A 25,008-nucleotide genomic window follows, 5' to 3' on the forward strand; every position below is an offset into this window, starting at 1 on the left:
GTATGGCTATTATAATTCATTATTTTCATTATTATAAATGTTTCAATCTTATAAGTTCCTGCCGTAATTATTTTTAGGGCTGGTATTTCACACAAAATTTTTTTATGAAAAGCAGTGATGCTCTGCTTGAATTACTTCACAATATATCCGTGACTTAGTTTTACTTCCCTCTTCATGACTTAAATAGTTTTGAGAATGCAGTGATGCTCTGCTTGAATTACTCCACAATATATCCGTGACTTAGTTTTACTTCCCTCTTCATGTCTTAAATAGTTTTGAGAATGCAGTGAATGAATTTAATCCTTTCCGTGAATTTTTTATGAACTGCTTTGATATAGACCTAGTGCTCTTAAAATGGTATAACCCTTTCTTATGGTATTTCTTATACCTATGACTTATAATATGAGCAATTTTCAAATGACAACGATAGTGAAATTCTGAGTTCGATTCTTTCTTTAAAAAATTCATCAATCGATACATTTCTTTTGTTCAAAAATTGTGTATGGCACGTCTTGTTACTTTATATCTCAGTGAACAGTTGATATTAAATTCAAAGAAAATCACAACCTTGAATTCTTCAAAAAATTTTCCTGTTGTCAGCGCTGTAGTATACTGAACAACTATATAATCCTCGTAGTCGATTATCCACCTCATCAATGCCTAACACTTTGGGCGCCAAATTGTGTAGTGCTGTATTTTAAATGCCTCACTTTGCAAGGCAAATTGTGTGGTGCTCTTCCTGGGGGGTTCACTATCGCCTCCAAGGATAGGACGACACACGATTAATGAATCTTGCACTGAGTCACCAGTATTGAGGTTAGAAAATTTGAAAATGCGTGCGTGGACGCTGATTGAATACCAGAATGATTAAGTCACCACAAGATTTGATACAATCATCTGAATCGCAGGAGGCATAAACACTCGCTCACCCTTGATTCTTCTTATGACAGATTGTATAATGATAACAATTTTGATAAGTAGTGTAGCGGTTGCTAAACACTGAATACAGATATCTTAAGACTATCACATGTGATAGTTTTAAGATATCCGTATTCAACCGCTACGTTTTATGCTCTAATGTAGGAAATTATATGATCTCCAGCTGCATCTGCTATACAGTCGACGGATTTGCTCCTAAGTCGAAGTTGGTAACAGATAAAAGCTGATATATGAGCAGGTAAGGACAGAGAATAGGTAATCTCGATCTGACCCCACACACTACATCCACTTAGATCTGTTCCAATATCCAGGTTGATTCAATTACTTCAATGATTGTACTTGATCGGTTCTTGATAATAAAGAACGTGTCAGACACAATAATTGACAGGCTCAAGAAATAATTGAACTCAGAAGAAGAATTGATAGAGTAGAAATATAATATAATAAAATATATAATTTGACAGTGCAGATAGAAAGCTTAAATTACAGATTGAGAATAGTTTAACATTAATAAAATGATCAGAAGTTTGCTTGTGCTCACATGATACCATGCATGATTCAACAGAGTTCCATAATTGATAAATCTAAGAGTTTTTTTTTTTTAAATGGTGAAAACAAAATTATAAAATATTTTCAAAATTATTGGGGTCGTGGTTCTGGCAGCGGAGGATAGTTAATCAACTACAAGTTCTTATCACTTCTATATCAGATAGAATCTGGGATCTTAATAATTATAAGCTCTTGTCGGCGTGGCTATTACTTCAATGCAGAAAAATTTTATATTTTCTGCTCTCACGTGAATCCTCTTGGCGGTTGTGGTTCCTTTAGATCAAATTTGTTTGATCGGTGGCCGGTCCAGGCTTCGGTCTCAGCACATGTGGAATTTTAATTAAATATCTCCTTCACCAAAATAATGAGGGAATAATTAAATTTGAATTTCTCGAATTATCGATTGATGAAATAAATTCATAAAATAACTAATAAGATAGCCTAAAATATTGGCTCACAGATAAAATATACAAAAATCGAACGAAATTTCACTAATAGGTCTTTGGTAACTTTCAACAAGGTCTTAACGGTGAGGATTTTAAAAGGGAAGTGGAGTGTCTTCTTCTAAGCCTTTGGCTAGAACCTTTTCTCTGAGAATCTTTGTGTGATCGATTTGCATGAAGATTTGCCATTGGTAGATTGATTATGATGTAGACATGAAGTCAGTGGCAAGCAGTAAAATATAATTCCTCTAATTACAATGATAACTTAATTTGTATAATTTTTTAAACTGCTCAATTCTCTAGATACAGTTCCTCTATACAGTGTACATGCACTTGCATATATGTTAAGGCAGATTTGTTGTCTGATAACAGATTAACATATGATATTTTCAAACGATCATCACTTTTGGTGCTATTTCTATGACATATGATTGGCTTAGACTTGCCAAAGAGATTCATTCACCATGTGACTCAGTTGAATCAATAATTTATAATTTTATATTTCCATACAATTCTTATTGTATTATTGTATTACCTAATTAGCAGTTCGTGATGGAAAACAACATTAAAGGAAAATAATAAAGTATTTCACTGAGTTGTGTAATAATTATGATATATCAATAACTCAAACACATTCTTGTCAATAAGACATCCCTCCTTAAATGGGCTGATTACTTGGAATTCTTTTTTCGTTCTCATTCAGCCGTTTATTGCCATTGTAGGTTTAGCCGTTGGTCCACATTTAACGAGTCAGTCAACACCTATGTTTTAAGCTGTGGTCCGCACTCAACCAGTCGATCCTTCTCCATCTTTCATGTGTGCTTTCATTAAGCTTTTGTTCTGCGAGGATTATTACATCCTCTGTGTTCAACAGATCTTCAAGTTCATATTCAATTAATTTATGTTGGAATTCTGGTGTGGTAATGAATGAAGCGTTACACATTGTAGCTCTTAACATCTTTATTTATTACATCATATAGTCCACTCGTATTTAAAGCTGAATTTATGACTCAGCTTTCTCATTGAAAACCAACAGTAGAAGAACATAGAAAACAGTGTTACCACCCTGAGTAAGGGTGTTACCCTAGGTGGGGCTGTTAGGAGTGTTGGGACGTCAGTACCAAGGATATCTACGACTAGCAACACATTTCTTTTCTGGAGTAAGATGCTCTTCAATCTTTTCTGCAATAAGTGAGTTTGCACTAGGTGGGTTGTGCACTTGCCGTGCCGATAGGCCATGTTCCACAACCGATCTCGATGCACTTAGGTTCTGCAAAGAAAACGCAAATGCTGGAAAATGATTACCTGCAACTTAAAGATAATCAATAAATGACATTCAATATAAGGGAAAGTATTTTTTCGCCACACTGCACAGGAAGCAGCTGTTTTCCAGTCTCTATGTAGATCTGAAAGACATTGTTTGCAGACGACTCTCATCTGACGTCAGAACAGGTTTCTTTCTGGCCTAGGCCAGAAAGAGTACCCTTTCCAACCGCTAACATGGAAATAAGAAAGGTGATCAAAAAACAGCTGTTCAAAAACTTTTCATTATTTGTGTTTATTAGGTATTAAATAATTAAAACATTTATAATAATATCATCTCATTGTCATTTGAAAGATCAAAAAAGTATAAACTCAACCTCCCACATAATTGAACATCATCTTCCAGGTTATTTAGACAAATTAGATTGAAAGATGAAAATACTTGGACAATTTCCTGATATTCAGATTACCTCAGATTTGCTAGAGCTATCACCTTCCACTTCTGCTTTCGAAAGTGCTTAGTAAACAACTATTCTCATATATATATTGTTTATTTTTGTGTGTGGCGAAAAATAGCGTTTGCACAAAGGGAAAAAATGTTTTTCCAGCTCTCAATCTTTTCTAGTCCGAGGCCTCAGACTTGAAAACCGATTTTGAGCCGGAAAAATCTCATTTTCTGCTCTAGGTGTGAAATTTACTATTTAATGAGCGTTAACATAACAGTACATGACTAACATATACGGTACATAATAGTTACTATCACAGCTGTAATAAGTTCTGAATAGTGTGTTTGTCTTTTCGGTCTCAAGATTTTTTATTTTTTTGAGGTTTGGAATTCTCTAATTTATTGTGAATGATTGAACTTGGAAGAATTTTTTCAATTTAAAAATTATTTTTGTGTGTCTTGAATTGTGAACTGTGTGTGTAATTGATGAATGTTGAATGACACATAACCTAGCTACATTTAGAATGTTGCATAAATTAGAATTGGAACCGTTTTGAGCTTTTAAGCAAGTGGTACTTTTCTGTGAGTTGTGTAATTTATTCTGAATGATTAAATAAATAAATGATTAAATAATATTTTGTAAGAGAATACTCAAACAGGTCTTCAACAAGTTCAAGATTTGAATCTGTTGGTCCTTCCAACATTCATTTTAATGAATATTGTGTTTTCTGTATCATTGAATAAATAGATAATAAGAACTCTATTCTGCGATCCTATTACTGACAATCATTGAGTTGCCTGTACTGGAAAAGTATCTTCGTTTTGATTTATAAATTTTAAAATTATACCATAGGATAACCAATCTATATTTTCTCCATGATTACGGTTTATAATATTCATTATTCAGTTTATATTCGAAAATTATAAAGTCTTCAGAATGGTTGACGGTGCATTAGCATGATTCCAGTTCAACCTATATATTTTGCATTGTTTTGAAATTTTGCATTTCAAGGATAATATAAAAAGAAAAAGGAGCCTCCTTCATACGCCAATATAAGAGTAAAAATCAGGGGCCTGTTTCATAACCGTTACAAGTCCTGTAATACAGGAGAATCACCATTCCAATTACATGCTTAATATAGCCGATAAAATCAGCTGTTCCTTCATTACAGGACTTTTGAATTTTCATGAAACAGGCCCCAGACTATAGAATTATTCATCATAAATCGGCTGACAAGTGATTACACAGATGTGTGGAGAAGCCAGTCTATTGCTGTATTTCCATAAGGTCTATAGTTCCAATCAGGTACTTGTGGATGAGAATACTGCGTGAAGTCTACTGTTCACAGAACTACTAGTTATAATTCTATTTTACAGACCTATGTTTTCGAAATTTTCGGCCGAGCGCGGCTATCGAAGAACGGAAAGATGATCATGATTCAAGATCATATTGTGATAATATGATTTTGCATATAAAGTTACCAGCTGTATAATAAACACGTCACCCTGTGATTAAATTGTGTACTGGTATAAAAATCTGATTACATCATTGTTAAGATAAAACACAAACGGTACATACAACAATGCAAAACCTATCCCGGTGCTGACATTTGTAGTGATCACAATCCCGTAGTGATGGACTTGATGTTACAAGGTGGAAAAGAGACATTTGGACAAAATCCCGCTACAAGAAAATGGGCGGTAGAAAAATTGTAGATACAAGAAAATGCTGATAAACACAATAGCACGATCAAACAAAGATTAAGTCAAGTAGAGCAGCCAGTGCTAGACACACATAATCAGTGGGAACATTTGAAAAATTCAATTTCGACGTCTGCCAAAGAAACATTAGGCTGTGAGAGGGTGCAACCAAGAAGCCCTTGGATTAGTGAAGATACCATAGCTCTGATGGAATTGAGACGGAAACACAAAAGAGAAGGAAATAGGAGTGAGTATAATAGATTAAGAAATCTTGTAAATAGACATGCTAAAAAAGATAAAGTAGAATGGCTTGATCGATGCTGCAATGAAATAGATAACAACTTTGAAAGAGGAAACGTGGATGCATCTTATAATCTAATTAGGAAGATGTTTGTCAAGCGGACAGTAAGAAGCAACATTATTAACTCGAGTGACATGGAAATTCTTATGGACAATGATGAGGTGGCAGATAGATGGAAACAATATGTAGAAAGTCTCTATGGTGATGCAGAATGCTTTGAGGGAATAGAAAACGAGGACGATGTACCTTTTGATGAGTTGGGACCACCAATTGCTTTTCCAGAAATTGAAAAAGTGTTACATGATCTCAAGTCAAAGAAAGCGTATGGAGTAGATGATATTCCTGCTGAACTTCTGCAAGCGCTCAATGAAGAGATGAGAAACGTTCTATTTACCCTTTTGAATGAGATATATATAACCGGAAAAGTTCCACTTGATTTTAAGAAAAGCTTGATGGTGATGTTACCGGAAAAAAGTAATGCAACAAGATGTGAGGAATATAGAACACCGAGTATTCTGTCGCATACATCCAAAATACTAACAAGCGTTATTTTGAAAAGGATTGAAGTTAAAATAGATGCAAACCTAGCAGATGACCAATTTGGCTTCAGAAGGAATAGAGGAACAAGAGAAGCTATATTGTGTTTAAGGAACATTGTGGAAAAGAGTTTCGAAGTAAATAAGAAGGTGTATATTGCTTTTGTAGATTTACTCAAGGCATTTGATAGGGTGAATTGGAATGTCCTCATGCAAACACTCAAGACAATCAAAGTAGATTACAGAGACAGAAGGATCATAAGAGAGCTGTATACTGCTCAAACAGCATTTATAAAGGTGGGTGAGAAACAAAGATAAGCTGCCATCAAGAGAGGAGTAAGGCAGGGTTGTAGTTTGTCACCGCTTTTGTTCAATATCTATGTAGAACAGGCTGTCAATAAATGTAAGGAATATTGTTCAGGAATCAAGGTAAATGGATTAAGAGTGCAAATGCTCCACTTTGCAGACGATATTGCAATAGTGGCACAAGATAAAGGTAATCTAGAGAAAGCACTGAATATCTTGCATGACATTCTCAAAGATGAATTTTACATGGAGATAAATAAGGCTAAGACAGAAGTGATGATCTGCTTCAAGAATACTGATTTTGAAATAGTAGAGATAGAGAATAACGCCCTCAAACAAGTAAAAAGATTGAAATACTTAGGTAGCATTCTTTCAGAGGATGGAAAAGACAAAGAAGACATAAAGCGCTGTATAAGAGAAGCCAAAGCCATTTTCATCAATAAACGGAATGTGCTTTCCTCCAAAAGTCTAAATTTGGATTTGAGAAAGAGACTTATGAAGAGTTGTATCTGGAGTATTGCACTATATGGCTCAGAGACATGGACTATCGGTTAGGCGGAAGAAAAGGCAATTAATGCATTCGAAGTATGGTGTTGGAGGCGAATGCTGAAAATAAAATGGACCGATAGAATAACAAATGAAGAAGTATTTCTCTCCCTACTACAAAGGACTACTAGGCAAAGCAAAAAATCTTAAAAAAGATAAAAAACTAGCCTATGTCTGGGTTCGTGACTGTAAAGTTTTCGTGAAAAAAACTGAAAGTTCTCGCACAAAAAGAATCATGAGCGATGAGGACTTAATAGTATTTCAGTAAAATGGGTGTTTATCAGTATTTTTACGAATATTAGCACAGTATTACATAAAATTAGTTTTCAGTAAAAATTTTCAATACTTCCATTAATATTCAAAATTTGCGCAGTAGGCTGGTTGTATTGATTTTTGATTTCTTAATTTGAAAATTTCCTTTTTTTATCACTTTTTTCTGCTTCTGAACGATTCTATTCTTACTTTTTTCTCCACTTTCTTACCTTATCTTATCTTTTTCTGCTTCTTTGTTCAATGAACAATAATTTTGATGATATTGATGATTCACTTATACATGGCAGCGTTAGAGATACAATTGAAATAGATGATTTCTTTCCATTCAATCCATTCATTTATAACAGTCAGGCAAATAAACTTTTTAATGTACTTCATATGAATATTCGAAGCATTGGTCGGAACTTCGATGAATTCCTCTATTATATTAGCAACATTAGTACTAGATTTCATATTATTGTTTTAACAGAGACATGGCTAGATGATTCAGCTGGATTTAATTTTAATATTGATGGTTATACTCCTATTAATAAATGTAATGTGTTTACAAAGTGTGATGGTTTATGTGTGTTTGTAAGTAATGAGATAAAGTTTGATAGGATAGATGTCAATATAGAATCTGTTAACTTGATAGCTATAAAGTTTGAACTTGATAATAAATTGTATAGAGTACTAGCACTTTACAGATCACCGTCTCTAGATGTTAGTGCTTTTCTTATCAGCCTCGACGCTTATCTTCGTACAGAGAGGTCTGATAATTATTCTACCATGATAATAGGCGACTTGAATATAAATATTATCAATAATGATTTTCAAAGTAACGAATATCTTAGTGTCTTGCAACTTAACGGTTACAAATCATTTATAAACAAAATAACACGTTCACATAATAATAGTAAAAGTTGCATTGATCATATATTTTTCAAATCTAAGTCAGTAGAGGAAAACGATGCGTTTGCAACCATTATAAAAACTGGTATAACTGACCATTATTGTATTTCTTTCCATTCAAAGCTCGGTTCCAACACTCATCAAAACCCTCCAAAAAATAAAAATACGCTAACAAAAATCAACTATGAAGGGCTAATGGATGACTTAGATAAGGAAAACTGGAATTTCATAGAAATGATCGATGGAAATAACATTGATGAAATGGTTGACGTTTTCATCGAAAAATTAGAATTTTATCTTAATAAATACACACAAAAAATTGAGCTTCCGCATAGGAAAAGACCATTAAAAAAGTTGATTACACCAAGCATGGTATGTGCGATGAGAAAGCGTGATAGAATGGCCAGTAAACTTAAAAATCAACCTTTTAATGTAACTCTAAGGGAGCAATATAGAAACTATAGAAATAGCTTGAATACCTTGATCAGGAATGCTAAAGTAGAATACTTTAATAACAAATTTCAATTGTGCAGGGGTAATACAAAGCAAACTTGGGAAAATATCAGAGAGATTCTAGAAATTAAGAGAAAGTCTGATACTGAACCAAACGTTGATGTTGGAAGTTTCAACGAGTTTTTTGTCAATGTAGGAGAAAAATATGCAGCCAACCTGCGACAGAACATACTTAATCAAGAAGTTCCAACACCTTTATCCAATCCTCCTGTAAATAGTTTTTATTTATATCCTACAAATTCTGTTGAGATCGGCCACATCATAAATACTTTGAATAACAATGCATCCCCAGGTTTAGATGGATTTACAGGCCACTTTCTGAAACAAATTGCTCCCTATATTGTTAGACCTTTGGAAATTATAATAAATAGTTGCTTCAGTCATGGATACTTTCCAAAACGCTTTAAAATTGCTAGAATTATACTAATACATAAATCGGGTGATAAATCAAATCCAGCGAATTACAGGCCTATTAGTTTATTAAGTAACCTGTCAAAAATAATGGAAAGACTTTTAAAAAAGAGATTGATGGACTATTTGAATAAGCAGGACATCATAGCAGCGAATCAGTTCGGATTCCAGCCAGGGAAATCAACTAAGGATGCTGTTATGTTGCTAGCAGATTTAGTTAACAGGAACTTCAATAAAGGATCCAAAACAGTTGCAATATTTCTAGATTTAGCTAAAGCTTTTGATACCATACCTCACTTAACTTTGATAAATAAGCTTGATGGTTGTGGAATACGTGGACTGGCTAAAAAATTAATTTTGAATTACCTGGAGGATAGAATGCAAATTATGACCTTAAACAATAGAGCAGATACACGCAAGCTGAAAAGCTATGGCCTACCTCAAGGTACAGTCTTATCTCCCTTATTGTTCCTAATCTATTTAAATGATCTCCTCAAATTGAATATTCCAAACACAACAAATATATATTTGCTGATGACACAGCGTTAATATTCACAGGTGAGTCATGGAGGGAGGCATATGAGAATGCAAATAAAGGTTTAGCTCTGGCCAAGGCATGGTTTGATAATCACACTCTTACATTAAACTTGCTTAAAACTAAATTTATTGCTTTCTCCCCAACTTCGATCGGCGAGCCACCTCCTGATCTCTGTATTAGAATGCACGACCACAGAATCAATACCCCTATAGGTGAGACAAATTGTTTGTGTCAAAAAATAGAAAAAAAAAATTCTATAAAATATTTAGGAGTAATGGTTGATTGCCACTTGAAGTGGAATTCTCATCTAGAGTATTTGATTTCCAAATTGAAATATCTGATATCGGTTTTCTACAAAATAAATTTATTGAATGATGTGAACATAATAAGAACCATCTATCATGCCTATGCTCATTCTTTGTTTCAGTATTGCATAGAGGTTTGGGGTGGTACTTTTGACTCCCATTTCAATAAAATTTTCGTTTTACAAAAACATATAATCAGGGCAGCCCTTGGGAAACCTAGACTTTACCCTAGTAAATGTCTCTTCATAGAATTTGGAGTTCATACACTGAGACAGGTTTTTGTGAAAAACATCATAATTCACATAAATAGAAATAGAGAATTATTAACCCTAAATACCAATCCCTATAACATTCGCCCTTCAGTAAACAATTTATTCAATACATCATTTAACAGATTAACAATAAATAAACATCAGTTCTCATTCTATGTAGAATTTTATGCCAATAGAGTCCCAAATCATTTTATAACTGGCAAACTTACAAAAAAGCTTCATATAGAAATTGATGAGTGGATCAAGAGAAATATTTATTTTCATCTCTGCTGATGATAAGCTGTTGTTTTCCTGGATGATAATGAAGATGTTCCTATTAGGTTGATAATTATTACGTTTTAGGATAGTTTTTTCTATTTTCTAATATTATGATGGTAATATTTGTCCTATTATATGTTGCTCTATTTTTGATGCATCGAAAGCCAAGTGCTTTTATCTCTTTGTTGTGATTGAATGCTTATTGTCCTAAAAATGTATTCTCATCTTTAGTTCATTCATTTATTTATTCAATTTGCCTTTTTAAGATTAATTTCGAAAAGCCTAGTATCTCACGTTAACTTTTTTATATGTCATGAGTGAATTCATCTTTATTTATTTAATCTTTCCATCTTTAAACTCAAATTAAATTGTCTAAAATTTTAAAGCCTTACAAAACTCTTTTTTGTCTATAAATAAGAATTATCTCTTTTATTTTATCCTTTCATTTTAAGCTATTCATTTATAGATTTATTTTTTTTCTATTCTTTTGTTTTTTGTATTGAATCTATTGCTGTAATTGCTGAAAATAGAAAATGCTTTCCTTGTAAAATAGAACTCACTGCTGGCGCTCAAGTTGTACTTCTGCCGGCAGTGCCAAAAAAAGTTAATAATGTGCTATTATTAGGCCAAGATAGGCTTACAAGTATTTTTATTTGTTAATATTAAAAGTTGTATTGTGTCAAATTTTGTATATATTGTTTTTTGCACTTTGTTGCTTCAGTCTGCATAAGAATTTTGTATTTGTAATTTTTTTTTTGGCAATAAATAAATTCAAATTCAAATTCAAAAATTCAATTCAAATTCAAATTCAATTCATTTCGAAGGGCTGAAGAGACACAAAAAACTCTATTGAAATCCCTCAGGGACAGACGGTATTCTTGGATAGGACATATTATAAGACATAGCAAATTCACGCTAACAATACTGGAAGGTGCAATCAGTGGACAACGGGCTCGTGGAAGACCCCGGCTACAATATTTGAAGCAGATAACCCGGGTTCTTGGGGTCCAGAGCTATACCCAACTAAAACAGCTGGCTCTGGACAGACAAAGATGGAAAGCTGCCAACCAATCGGCCGATTGAAGCAGAAGAAGAAGATAAAAATCTGGTGTGGCGCACTCACACAACTTTCCTTGCCGTTATGGAAATTGATCACCTGACGCTAGTGTTCCCGCGCATCTCAAGTCTACAGCCCAGGCGGTACAGCCACCCCTTCACCTTACGCTTTAATGCAGCCACACTGCATTCATCCATATCAGTTGTTATCTCAGCGGGCAAATTACGATAGACCATTTGAGCCAAATGGAAAAGTGTCCCCAACTCTACTCCATGAACCACCTGCGGCGTCGCAAAACCGAAGTTAGCTCTATGCCGTTGCGAGGTTAGCTCAGTAGTCAGTTGGCTCTTGACAAAGTCGGACGTTTAGAGATTGTGCTCGTCTTATCATTTTTATTCAGCCTGTTTTATTTCGTCTATGAGTTGTAGAGTATAGTAGAACGAGTCATCTTCAGCCGTACTTAAAACTATTTCAAATTAATTTGCGGATTAATCAGTGCAGTTAATATCTATTTTTCAAAATGAGTGCGTGATCCGTATGTGATTTATTGGTGGAAAGGTCCGGGAAATCGAGTATTGCTTGTGCCGAATGCAAGTCTCTTTTCCACTTTAAATGCATTAGTGGTGGAGTGGGTAAAGATTTAAGTGATGCTGAAATCAGGATGTTGACTAGCAGCTCGTGGAAGTGCAAAACGTGCAAGGAAAACTTGCGTAAGCAATGATGCGATTCAACGCCTGTGAAAAACACTGATCGGGTTTCCTCTGAGACTGTTACGGGTATGTCTATTGACTTGAAGACTTTCATTGATTTTAAAAAAGAGTCATTAGCCGGTCGAGCTGTTCTTCAAGAATCACTCAATTCGTGTCGTGCTAAACTGGATGAAAATTCAGGTTTATTGGCCAAGCAGGAGGAACTGATCGCGAACCAGCAAACAATTATAGAACTTTTGCGTAGTGAAGTTGCAACACTCAAGAAGAGACTAAGTGATGAAGAAATGAGGAACGACAATTTAGAACAGTACGGTCGTAAGAATACGGTTGAGCTTCACGGTATTCCGTTGGTGAAGGATGAGGTAACGAGTGAACTAGTGGTGAAAACATGCGAGGCCGTCGGCATGCATGTCAAAGCTGAGGCGATTGACTGCTGTCACCGACTACCTGTGAGGGGACCACGTAAGGAGACGCCTCCCATCATTGTCAAGTTCATAAGTCGTACACATACACACGCACTGTTGGATGGCCGAAAAAAGGTAAAGGACCTGTCTACTCGTCACATTGGACTGAAAGGTGAGCTGCGACAGATTTATATAAATTTGTCATTGACTGCAAAACGTAGAAAGCTTTTTGCTGAGGCTAGGAAACTGCAGAGACAATTTGGCTACAAATATGTTTGGGTGGACCGATCCGGAACAGTAAAAATAAGAGTGGTTCCTGAGGGCCAAATCTATGTGATCAATACTGAAGAAGACCTCAAAGCTGTTCCCGCTATGTCTAAATGTTAAATTATTTTGATCACCTTTTTCGTAGTTCAAGTTGACTTGTTTTTTCTATCTATTATATAGTAGCTAACCGGTACTGATTTATTACGTAATTCAATTTTCTCTTTAAAACATTCTCATTAACTCTTTCAATTCTTTGTGAAGCTTGCAGATTGAATATTGAGGAATACGGATTCACTAATGCTTATATAAAAATGTTTTTATATTTTTTTATATTCAAACTTGTGGCCTAATGACTTAGGTAAATTAATTGTATTATTTTTCAAACGTGTTCTCTTTTGTGATCATAGTGATTCTGAAGTTATGGGTTATTTAAATTTTTAAAGTAGTTTTATTTTTAATTTTGTTTTGATTTTGCTCGGCATGTTGGGCTCTGTAATTAATTTGTGCCGTATGTTACATAATTGAATTTGAAATGGAACCTTTGAATTTTAAATTGATTATTTGAGTTCGATTGATCGATTTTTCGGGCTGAATTAACACAAGATATTTTTTTCTTTGTTTCTTAATTACTTACCACTGCTATAGATTTTTCAAATTCAATTTCAAGTTTTTTTTCTCTTCTGTTAACAACAGTAGTTTTTTCTAGTTTGAGACCAGTTATTGATAATCACATACGGAAGTATCGTTCAGCTGAAACCAGAATATTCCATTCAATATCATAACGGTACCAAGCCTGTATCAGTTTGTGTGACAGATAAACCTATTTTATCGTTATCTTATCGTTAGGTATCCGTCTACCTGAAATACTTTCAATCCTTTTCATTTTTGTGCGGCTGAAGGTGACGCTAATATATTTTTTTTCTTTTTTCTTATCTCTTCACTTATTCATATAATTTTTTTTTATCATAATATATGTCTTTCAATCACTCTTTGTCTGTATACTACCAAAATGTTCGGGGACTTCGTACAAAGGTCCTTAATTTCTATAATTCACTTTTAAATGCAGATTACGATTTGATAATATTGACTGAGACTTGGCTGCACAGTGGCATAATCAGCAGTGAAGTTTTCGACGATCGCTATGCTGTCTATCGGAGTGATAGGGGCGGGGGTGATGGCTGTCAGAGGGGTGGTGGAGTTCTTATCGCAGTAAGAAGGTCATTACAATCTGAGCTCTGTATTGAGCTTTGTCAGAATGATAATTTTTGTTTTGATACCGTAGGGATAAGACTAAAATTGAGCTCAACCTATTATCACATAAATGCTGTTTACATTCCACCGTCAACTCCATCGCATATTTTTCTTGGCTACTGTGAATATATTGAATCTTTAAATGGCATTCTCAGTGGGAATTTAGTGATAGTTGGAGATTTCAATTCACCTGAAATTAACAATGATACTTATGATCTCTCTTCTGGTTCACCTAAAGAAAAATTTCTTTATCGTTTCATGTCATTTTATGATCCAGTATCATATAACACAGTGCAAAATGAGCTTGGTAGAACTCTGGATTTAGTGTTGAGTAACTTTCCAGTAAAAGTAATGAAGAGCGATGATCCACTTGTCCCTGAAGATGGTTATCACCCTGCGTTATGTGTGGATGCCTCATACTCAGTGACGACGTCAGGGCTAAATTCAAGCCTCCCACCTGAATTTCATTATGAATATCATAAAGGAGATTTTCTCGGTCTCTATCTTAGTCTCCATGATTGCAGTTGGGATTCCGTTTTTTTGTAGTGGTGACGTTGACTCTGCAATAGATGAGTTTTATAAAATACTTTACCATCATTTCAATGAGTTCATTCCCAAGAGGAGGGTGATTTTTTCAAATACGTAATAAGTATCCTCCCTGATTCACACATGATATCATATCTGATTTGAAATTGAAGAATAAGTGTTCAAGAAAGAAAAGAACTTCACCCTATCATGATAATATACTTAAAACATCACGAGCATCTTTAAAAACTAGAATTTCAGCAGTATATGAGGCATATTTAAGTAGAATTCAAAATAGTTTGTGAAATAATGTTAAAAATTTCTGGAAGTATATGAATTCGAAAAGAAAAACTTCTTTTGTGGAGTCGACCATGACACTTGACGGAGAGTCCTACTGTGGGGCAAATATCGTCGATGGGTTTTCTAAATATTTTAAATCTGTTTATGAGGCTGATACACCTGATGCACAAGAGGGGGTTCCTGAGATGTCTGAGTGCTGCTCATTGTTGAATGGGGGTGTTGGGTCAGTCTCTTTTGACGACATCCTGTCTGCGATTAATGAGCTTAAGTCTGTGCTGCTCTGAGGGTCCTGATGCATTCCAACTCTTATTGTTAAAGGCTGTGCGGCAGTCTTGATAAAGCCATTGAAATTTATTTTTAATTTATCTTTGAGGACGGGTAAATTTCCATCAAAATGGAAGGTGGCAAGGGTTATTCCAGTTTTCAAATCTGGAAATAGAAATGATATAAAAAATTATAGTCCAATTTCTATTTTAAATTGTTTTTCTAAAGTTTTTGGAAAAGTTATTTATTCCATAATTTATGATCAGGGTCAGAGAATTATTTCACCCCAGCAGCATGGATTTTTACCTCGTCGCTCCACTGTTTCCAATCTTATTGTTTTTAGTAATGAAGTGTCACATGTTCTAGATGATGGAGGGCGTACTGATGCTATCTACACAGATTTATCAAAAGCCTTTGACACTATCAACCATAGACTTCTGATAAGAAAACTTAAAGTGTTAGGATTCTGCGATACTCTGGTTCATCTTGTTCAGAGCTACCTTCAAGCAAGAAAACAATATGTAAAAATTCAACAATATAAATCAGAATTCTTTGAGTGCACATCAGGGGTACCTCAGGGCTCTAACTTTGGGCCAGTCCTTTTTATTTTATTTTATTTTAATGATCTCTCATCTGTTATCAATAAATCAAAATGTCTTTTGTATGCAGATGATGTCAAGTTGTTCAAAGAAGTCAATGATCTGAGAGATTGTTATGATTTACAGATTGATGTTGACAATTTGTCCAAGTGGTGTGTTACAAATGAACTGAAAATAAATGTAGGAAAATGTAAATTCATGAGTTTCACTCGACAGTCTTCTCCTTTCATACATGTTTACCATATAAATGGTATACCATTGGAAAAGGTGGAATCGTTCAAGGATCTTGGAGTGGTTTTCAGTTCTGATTTTTCTTTCAATGCACATGTAGATTACATATCTAACAGAGCTAATTAGCAGATGGGATTCATCTTGAGGACATGCTCACCCTTTGGAGACATAGTGCCTTTGGTACTGTTATACAAATCAATTGTAAGAAGCCTGATGGAATATGCTAGCGAAATTTGGAATTCATATTATAATGAACAGATTCAAATACTAGAATAATGCAGAATAAATTCTTGAGATGTATTTATTATAAAAAGCACAATGTTTTCTGCCCGTTTGATTACCCTACCAATTCTTAAAGAAGTATGTTTGAAATTAAATCACTGAAAGTCAGACGTGACGTCAAATCTCTTCTTTTCCTTTATAATCTTTGAAATAACAAAATTGATTCTCCGTATCTGCTTTCTAAAATTAATATTTATATAAATACCATCGCTCGCCGTTCGACATTCTCTTTTCATATCTCACGCTCCAGAACGGTGAGTCATTATAACTCTCCTCTGAATAGAGCACAGAGAATTTTCAATAGTTGTTCTCAGCGCTTGGATATCTTTTGGTTCTCCCCGTACAAATTCCGTAGGATGGCGTGCGATCTAGTCGATAATATTATGTGATTTGTCATTTTGTGATTTGCATTTCTTTCTTCCACTGATTTTATGTGGTAGTGATTCACAGACATTCTATTTTTCTTTTCATTGTAGGCTAAACTTGGATCAACAGACTTTTATTAAGTTTTAAGGTTCAGGGTTTAATTAATTACCTTTGCAATTTTCTCATTATAAATATTGATTTATTTGTTGTGATTTATTGATAATTATTGATTAAATTGAATAATTATTTTCCAGGCCTATTGATTAATTTATTGTAGTTTATTGATAATTATTGATTAATTGAATACAGTAATTATTGATTTCAAGTTTTCTAAAATTGTTAAAATCTTATATTTAATTTCATTCTCATTCATTTGACATACTTTTGTTAGTATTTTTGATTCATTCAATTTCTATTTCTTATTATTTCACTTACATTACATTTCTTGTTTTTGACCATTTCTTCATACTTAATTTTTAAAATGCATTTTTGGATTGTATAGTGTATGATTGTAATTTTTTGAGGGAGGCAAAATGGGTTTTTACCTGTTGCCTCCATGAATATGTTGCCTCCATGTTGTGTGCCGTGCTTTGAATTTAGAAAGTTAATTTTGAATTTTGAATTTAGAAGCACACACAATATAACTTAATAAAGGGGATGCTTGATAAACATACCTAGTGCTAGAGAACGGGAAACCAGAAATGACAAGAGAGACAACGAAATAGAGAGAAGGTATCAATTATATTATCACCTCTTACAGTTAAGTTCAACAATTAATAAAACAAAGAAGTCACATCATGAAAACCGAAAATAAAATTACTAAATTTAGAAAGTTATCTCTGACATACTTAATACGGTAATAACCTACTCCGTATGCTCTACATTTGAAAACGTTTTAGATTGAATCATAAAAGCTTGAAGGACTCTAATTTCAGAAAGAAGAATTAAAAATCATCATAAATATTTCTCAAAAGTTAATCATAAATAACAATAAATATTTTAAGAAAAGATCCACATAAAATTCATAAAATTCTTAGAACATTAAATTTTGAACACACTTGGAAACTTTAAAACACTATCAAAACATTATCAAATATTAATGATCCCCCCCAATAATAACTATTCTGTATCTTTATATCATGAACGCTGCAAGGACAAACATTCCTCAAGTATCACATCATGGTATACTACCTTAAAAAAAAACTATTCAAAAATATATGTCATCAAAACAAATTTAGGAAAGGTTAGGGTTCTTGAAACTTCATTTGATCCTTTACAACTTTAAGATGAGAATTATTTTAAAACATTAAATTTAATCAATAAGGGACTTTTAAAAAATTCATGTACTCATTCAACTTTTAGTAGTTTAGAAGATTATAATTATTTATAAATTTAAAGAAAACTGAAATTCCCAGCTGGATCCTTACAGAGAAAATATGGCCTCACTTTTCAATGTAAAGATACAACCGAAAATCTATTACTCAAACCAAATTAATAAAATTAATATCTATCTATCCCCAATAATATCTCAAAATTATGATTTAACAAAAGTCTAATTCCGCACGTTTTACTTGATTGAAAGTCTGTCGTCACTAAAACCCATTTTGTCACATCCGGAGTTCCTGGGACGTTCGTTTAATTTGGAAGAAAAGTTGTTACCTCATAGCTGTTTCTTCAAATTGAATCTAGGCTCGGTGATCGAGCTCTACACGTCCAGATGGACAGGAGACAGCATACCCCAAGCTAGGACGGCCATCGATTCAGAGGCGTCTCAGCGGCTTACAGACACACGTTCATGAACCCATGAAATGATGGATTCGTACGTTGATCCCCGTACTTACACCGCTGTTAGAATAAAAAATAAACTAGGATAATACCAATTAACTTAACTTCAGTTATATAATAAAATCAACCTATATTAGGTTATATAAACTCAAATCAAGATTATTACTTAAAACATAAATAGGCATTACCTACTTCAATCTCTTGATTTAAAAGAATAGAATTTATTTGTAATAAGGGTTACGCCCTATACACAAAGCGATGAGTACATAGTATTCCATAATAGGCCTACATAGTACATAATTCACAAGTTGATTGAACAACTTTCCATATCAACTTTCGAGTATAGTTGTTTAATATCAAAAAGATTCTCTTGAAAAATTATATGATATTTAGGTGATTTCTCCCTAATCAAAATCATTGAAATGATTTCAAATATGACAAATAAAGATGATAAAATTACTAATAGAATTAATCATAAAATACAGTCTCTGAAAATCTCACAAATTGACAGATCTATTTTTACAAATAATAATAGCTTTCTCTTCAGAAATAATACAAGCCAAAAATATCTTAATTCCTTCTAATAGGCACTCTATATTTCTACAAAACATATACCGTTCATTTTCTTACAACATTTTTCAGTTTGAATTACCATTTCCATCTTCCATTCAAATCAAAAGGACTATTCTCAATTTTTACACTTTAATTACGGTACATTACAATAAATACTTTGATGGAAGCTTTCATTGAAGATAATTTCCTTAATTATATTATAAATCTATGACGTACCTTAGTAGCGGTTATAGGAGAAAAATCTCCATTGTGAGGTGACAATTTGATACTCTCTCTCTCTCTTCTCAATTAAAGCGACTACAGAGGCAAAAGACTAAAAATGCTGCTGGAACAAAAGGTTCCAGAGCCAAATACTAAAAAAAAGCCTAAAGCTGGCATGGCAGCCATGATTAATACAAAGTTCTGAACAGACTACATTTAGTACTGCTAATGACAGTCGACAGACGCTGAGTGAGTCCACTACGCTTTTCTCGTCTTGAGGTGGACAGCTGTGAGATCGGCCATACTAAATAGACCTAACCAACACCAACTGTGATTGGCAGTTACTATACTCTAGAAAAATTTCCACCAATAGAAAGGGACGTTACAACTACAATTTAAGATGCATTCTCCCACCAAGTGACAGCTATTTTTCCTAGGCAGCTATAAATTCCTTGCCTTATAAGGTTGTGAACCAGACTTATATTCTAGGAAAATCGTTGATCTTCCCACAACTTCTACACACACACTGACAGAGTCGACACAACACAACGCAAAAAGCAAGGTTCATGAACTAGACTGTTGCTCCAGGAAAATTGATGTTATTCCTAGGATCCTAGCTTCTACGCACACACTTACAGAGTCAACACAACACAACACAGAAAAGCAGAACAGCACGATCCATTTTTATAACAGGCTAACTTCTCAGGCTAATTTGCATAATTCCCATCGCTCACAATTGTAACAATAAATATTGCTACAATACTCCCCCTTCTTGAGTGTGGAACACCGGGTTAAGTCGTAAAAAAAATTTGGCAGAAAACAACATGACAATGCCATCAGTAACACCCTGTATAAGACCAATAACTACAAAAAGGAATTATTCACCTCAAAATTTCAAATAAAATACTAATAATGAATCTCAGACTAATCAAACTCGAACTACAATCATGTGAAAGCAACAAAATGTTTAATGAATTTCAAAGAACTAGCCAGAAACATCAGGAGGAACAAGCAAAATAACTAAGTTCACAAATTTTTTTTAACTAACCAAGTGGACTAGCAACAAATTTCGATCTCACAAAAGTTAAGACAAATCACCATGAAGGTAATCAACTAATTTGGAATAATCAAGATATCTAAGAAAACCTTGTGGAAAACTCGTAAAATTTTGCAACATAAGACACCAAAAAATTTTTTGTAAAGTCAACTAGAAATTGTGCAAAACCGGCTGCCAAACTCCACATCTAGACGGGCCCTGTCTCATATGAAGCTAAACAACCAGTAATAGACATCAATCAACAGTGACAAAATAAAATCAAAATTAATAAAGCGACCAAAATATTTAAAGAGACTCTCCAATCAATCCTCTGCTGTTAAGTTCATAATCAGATTATCCCATAGCTAACCTCAACAAAAAAAAATCAAATAGAAACAACAAATTAAAAAAAAATTATCAAATTATCACAATCATATGACCAGACCCTCATAACTCGACAAGTTGTTAAAATCGAGCAACTGACATTTGACGCATCTCACCACTGAAACAGCTGACGGCCGCCTCATGTCAAAGCAACCCTGACCTATGTATGCAACCGCTTTTCAATGTCATGAAGCCAATAACTACACAGAGTTAACTCACATGCAACGATGTTAGCAGCTTACGTATCATGATACACGTTGACCTTGATACACGTATCAACTTAGCAACAAAACTCATATCACCCATTTATACTCTCTATCTCGTTCCCGTTCCTTGCAATTTCGTGCAACAAAATAACGTCGGTTTTAGCTGAAGATAAAGGACATCGCGAATTGTCCCACAATTACCTAGCAACACCTACGCTACAATTCTGAATTTTCCCTTTTGGAAAAGACTAAGATCTTCACTGTTTCACAAACAGAGATACAACAATTCAGTACATCATTACCACTTAATTTCCGTTACTCATTACTCACTTGGGACAGCAACATTTGAGGACAATATACATACACCAGTATACCTACAATTTGTGCTTCCTATCACCTTGGCACAACCACAGTACAACAACTAATGGACCTTGGCAACTCAAAAAAAAACTGACTACGATATTCTCTCAACACATCAAATTACTACTTACTATCTTCTCCTTGTATACTCAATTAAACTCATTCCTCCAGCACATGAAGAAATATGACAGTGCAAACGCCTAGGCCAATGATCATGATAACAGACACTGAATCATATTATAAAGAAAATTTTCCACTATCGACTAGTACATAACTGAACTAAGCTCCACAAAAATATTTGAACAAAATTTTATACTGCCTACCACACTCAAAGAAGAACCTTCAGAAACTCAAACCTTTATTTTAAGAATTCCATTGACAAAGACAAGCTAAAGCAAACAACATAAGCATTCTCTCAAGATTAATAAAAAAAATAGTTCCATATTCTATAGTACTGAAACCTGTTCCATTTCCCGTTACATATTCCTTTTTTTTATCATCACAAAAGTTGTGAAAAATTGAGTTACCTAGATTTTCTTCCCGTTTCCTATTTTCTATTTTTTTTTTATTCAATCATTTTTCCATGTTTATGTTATATTGAAGAACTACTTTTCCTATTTTTCTACATTTCCCGTTTCTTTCCCCTTTTAATATTAATCACTTTCGCTGCAATTATTATAGGACATGATTCTATATCCTGTCTATCTTATTCAATTATTATTCTTCACTTTATTATTACCCATCATAAAAGATTCCTAGAAATTCAAGGTCACAAGATACTAAACCAACATTATCATTTATTGAATCTCCCTAATTTATCCTCACAATACTGCAACAAAAAATAATCAATTATCCTATCACCAAGTAAAATTAATTCTCATAATCAATTATCACCATACAATTCAAATATTATTTATTTATTTTTAATTCCCCCAATTTCTCTGTATTGAAATAAATTACTTTCCACTGTCTGTATCACCAAATTAACTATAGCAGTATAATATTTATTATTATAAAATCCAAATTCGAACTCTATAAACTTTCTAAATTTTCTCTCATTCATTATACTTAATTTTGATTCAAATTGACTTATTTATTAACAATTTAACTCTCCCTATTAAATTAAATTTTTGATTTTCACTACCCACATTATTTAGAAAAAAAAATTTATCCCCAGAAATTGAAAAATAAATTTTGACAGTGTATTGTGGCCATTCCCAGCTATCAATCTAACGAACCTTTCAACTGAGGCTTACCCTAAAATTTCAAAAAAAAATCCTGATCTTGGTTAGCATTCCATCTATTTTCTTCAGACCCCCATAAATCTTCAGAAAGGAACCACACCAGTCACCAGAAAAACCTAATTTTAGCTCATACTACTCTGAGTACCTGTTGCTAAAATTCTATCTTCCATTCCACAAATACAACAAGGATAGTCCCAGCTATTAACCTTGATTTGTCATATGGACCTCATCTGAGTAGTGACCCTTACAACTGACGACACTCACTCCAGATACTTAATTCATCAAACAAAACTACAACTTCAACAGATAAGATTTCTCACATCTATCTATCTAAGCTCAAAAAAAAAAAATACCACAGCCTAAAGGAAACGTTAACAAACCCTATCACGTCTGACAACTCTCTTCACAACGCCAGACCACAAAATACACCCTATATTTTTATACCACATTACTGACCCTAACAATGAAATATTATTAAACAACTGAAATTCCAGTACTAATCAGATAACTAAATTTTGATAGACGAAAATCTCAAACAATATAATAAAGGATAGACAATGTTTGTCTCGGCACCAACCTTACAGTATGTTGGCTCACCAGACCTGCTATTGAAGATCAGCATCACGGACAACATCAAGACTCAACACTGCAGCCATCGTCTATCAGCTCAATCAAACGCAAAATCGCCATTCACAAGGCTTGGTGGTCTTTGATGCAACACTGAAATTACGTTTTCATTAGAAGATGCAAGGACTAATTTAAACACAAAATCAAAACTCAAACAAACAAAATAAATTCAACTAAATCAATCAATTATTATTTTTCTGCTATACTCCTCAAATCTAACCTTCCTTCAACTTGATTCTCAATTATCCAGGCTACAATCTGCAATGCTACTGTCACTACAGTCTTCTGACATATCAAAACTTCCACTAAATTTCTGACTGTCCCTAACATGTCATTTTCTATAAGAATCTCGAAAAATGAAATTGTCCCTACACCAGTATAATGCCTTGAGTGCCCTAGCTCAAGCTAAATGGAAACACAGACAGGGAAAATATTAATCACATTAATAAAATAATAAAAAATTCAACTTCAATTAGTTTATCTTCAGCATTTGTATGCTGCTCCAAACTTCAATACTCACTTCTGGAATCAAGCATTCATTAGCCATAAGAATGTTTATCAATTTTATGAATAAACTGATTTGAAATTAACATAATAAGTCAATAAAAGGAGCAAAGGCAGCAGAGTGGCGCAGCGAATTGTACCGTGCTTTGAATTTAGAAAGTTAATTTTGAATTTTGAATTTAGAAGCACACACAATATAACTTAATAAAGGGGATGCTTGATAAACATACCTAGTGCTAGAGAACGGGAAACCAGAAATGGCAAGAGAGACAACGAAATAGAGAGAAGGTATCAATTATATTATCACCTCTTACAGTTAAGTTCAACAATTAATAAAACAAAGAAGTCACATCATGAAAACCGAAAATAAAATTACTAAATTTAGAAAGTTATCTCTGACATACTTAATACGGTAATAACCTACTCCGTATGCTCTACATTTGAAAACGTTTTAGATTGAATCATAAAAGCTTGAAGGACTCTAATTTCAGAAAGAAGAATTAAAAATCATCATAAATATTTCTCAAAAGTTAATCATAAATAACAATAAATATTTTAAGAAAAGATCCACATAAAATTCATAAAATCTTAGAACATTAAATTTTGAACACACTTGGAAACTTTAAAACACTATCAAAACATTATCAAATATTAATGATCCCCCCAATAATAACTATTCTGTATCTTTATATCATGAACGCTGCAAGGACAAACATTCCTCAAGTATCACATCATGGTATACTACCTTAAAAAAAAACTATTCAAAAATATATGTCATCAAAACAAATTTAGGAAAGGTTAGGGTTCTTGAAACTTCATTTGATCCTTTACAACTTTAAGATGAGAATTATTTTAAAACATTAAATTTAATCAATAAGGGACTTTTAAAAAATTCATGTACTCATTCAACTTTTAGTAGTTTAGAAGATTATAATTATTTATAAATTTAAAGAAAACTGAAATTCCCAGCTGGATCCTTACAGAGAAAATATGGCCTCACTTTTCAATGTAAAGATACAACCGAAAATCTATTACTCAAACCAAATTAATAAAATTAATTATCTATCTATCCCCAATAATATCTCAAAATTATGATTTAACAAAAGTCTAATTCCGCACGTTTTACTTGATTGAAAGTCTGTCGTCACTAAAACCCATTTTGTCACATCCGGAGTTCCTGGGACGTTCGTTTAATTTGGAAAAAAGTTGTTACCTCATAGCTGTTTCTTCAAATTGAATCTAGGCTCGGTGATCGAGCTCTACACGTCCAGATGGACAGGAGACAGCATACCCCAAGCTAGGACGGCCATCGATTCAGAGGCGTCTCAGTGGCTTACAGACA

The 25,008-nt window shown here is 33.6% G+C and overlaps 1 protein-coding gene across 2 annotated transcripts in view; it reads right to left on the reverse strand.

Annotated features, from left to right (window-relative positions):
* Positions 1 to 2,876: 2,876 nt before the first annotated feature.
* LOC120353008 overlaps positions 2,877 to 25,008 on the reverse strand; it is a 41,985-nt gene continuing 19,853 nt past the window's right edge. For both annotated transcript variants that reach the window (XM_039435437.1, XM_039435439.1), the window contains exon 2: positions 2,877 to 3,201. The gene's annotated coding sequence lies outside the window, so the exon portion shown is untranslated. The remainder of the gene's footprint in view (positions 3,202 to 25,008) is intronic.

Source organism: Nilaparvata lugens, chromosome 9, assembly GCF_014356525.2.
Source record: "Nilaparvata lugens isolate BPH chromosome 9, ASM1435652v1, whole genome shotgun sequence".
Lineage (NCBI taxonomy): Eukaryota > Metazoa > Arthropoda > Insecta > Hemiptera > Delphacidae > Nilaparvata > Nilaparvata lugens.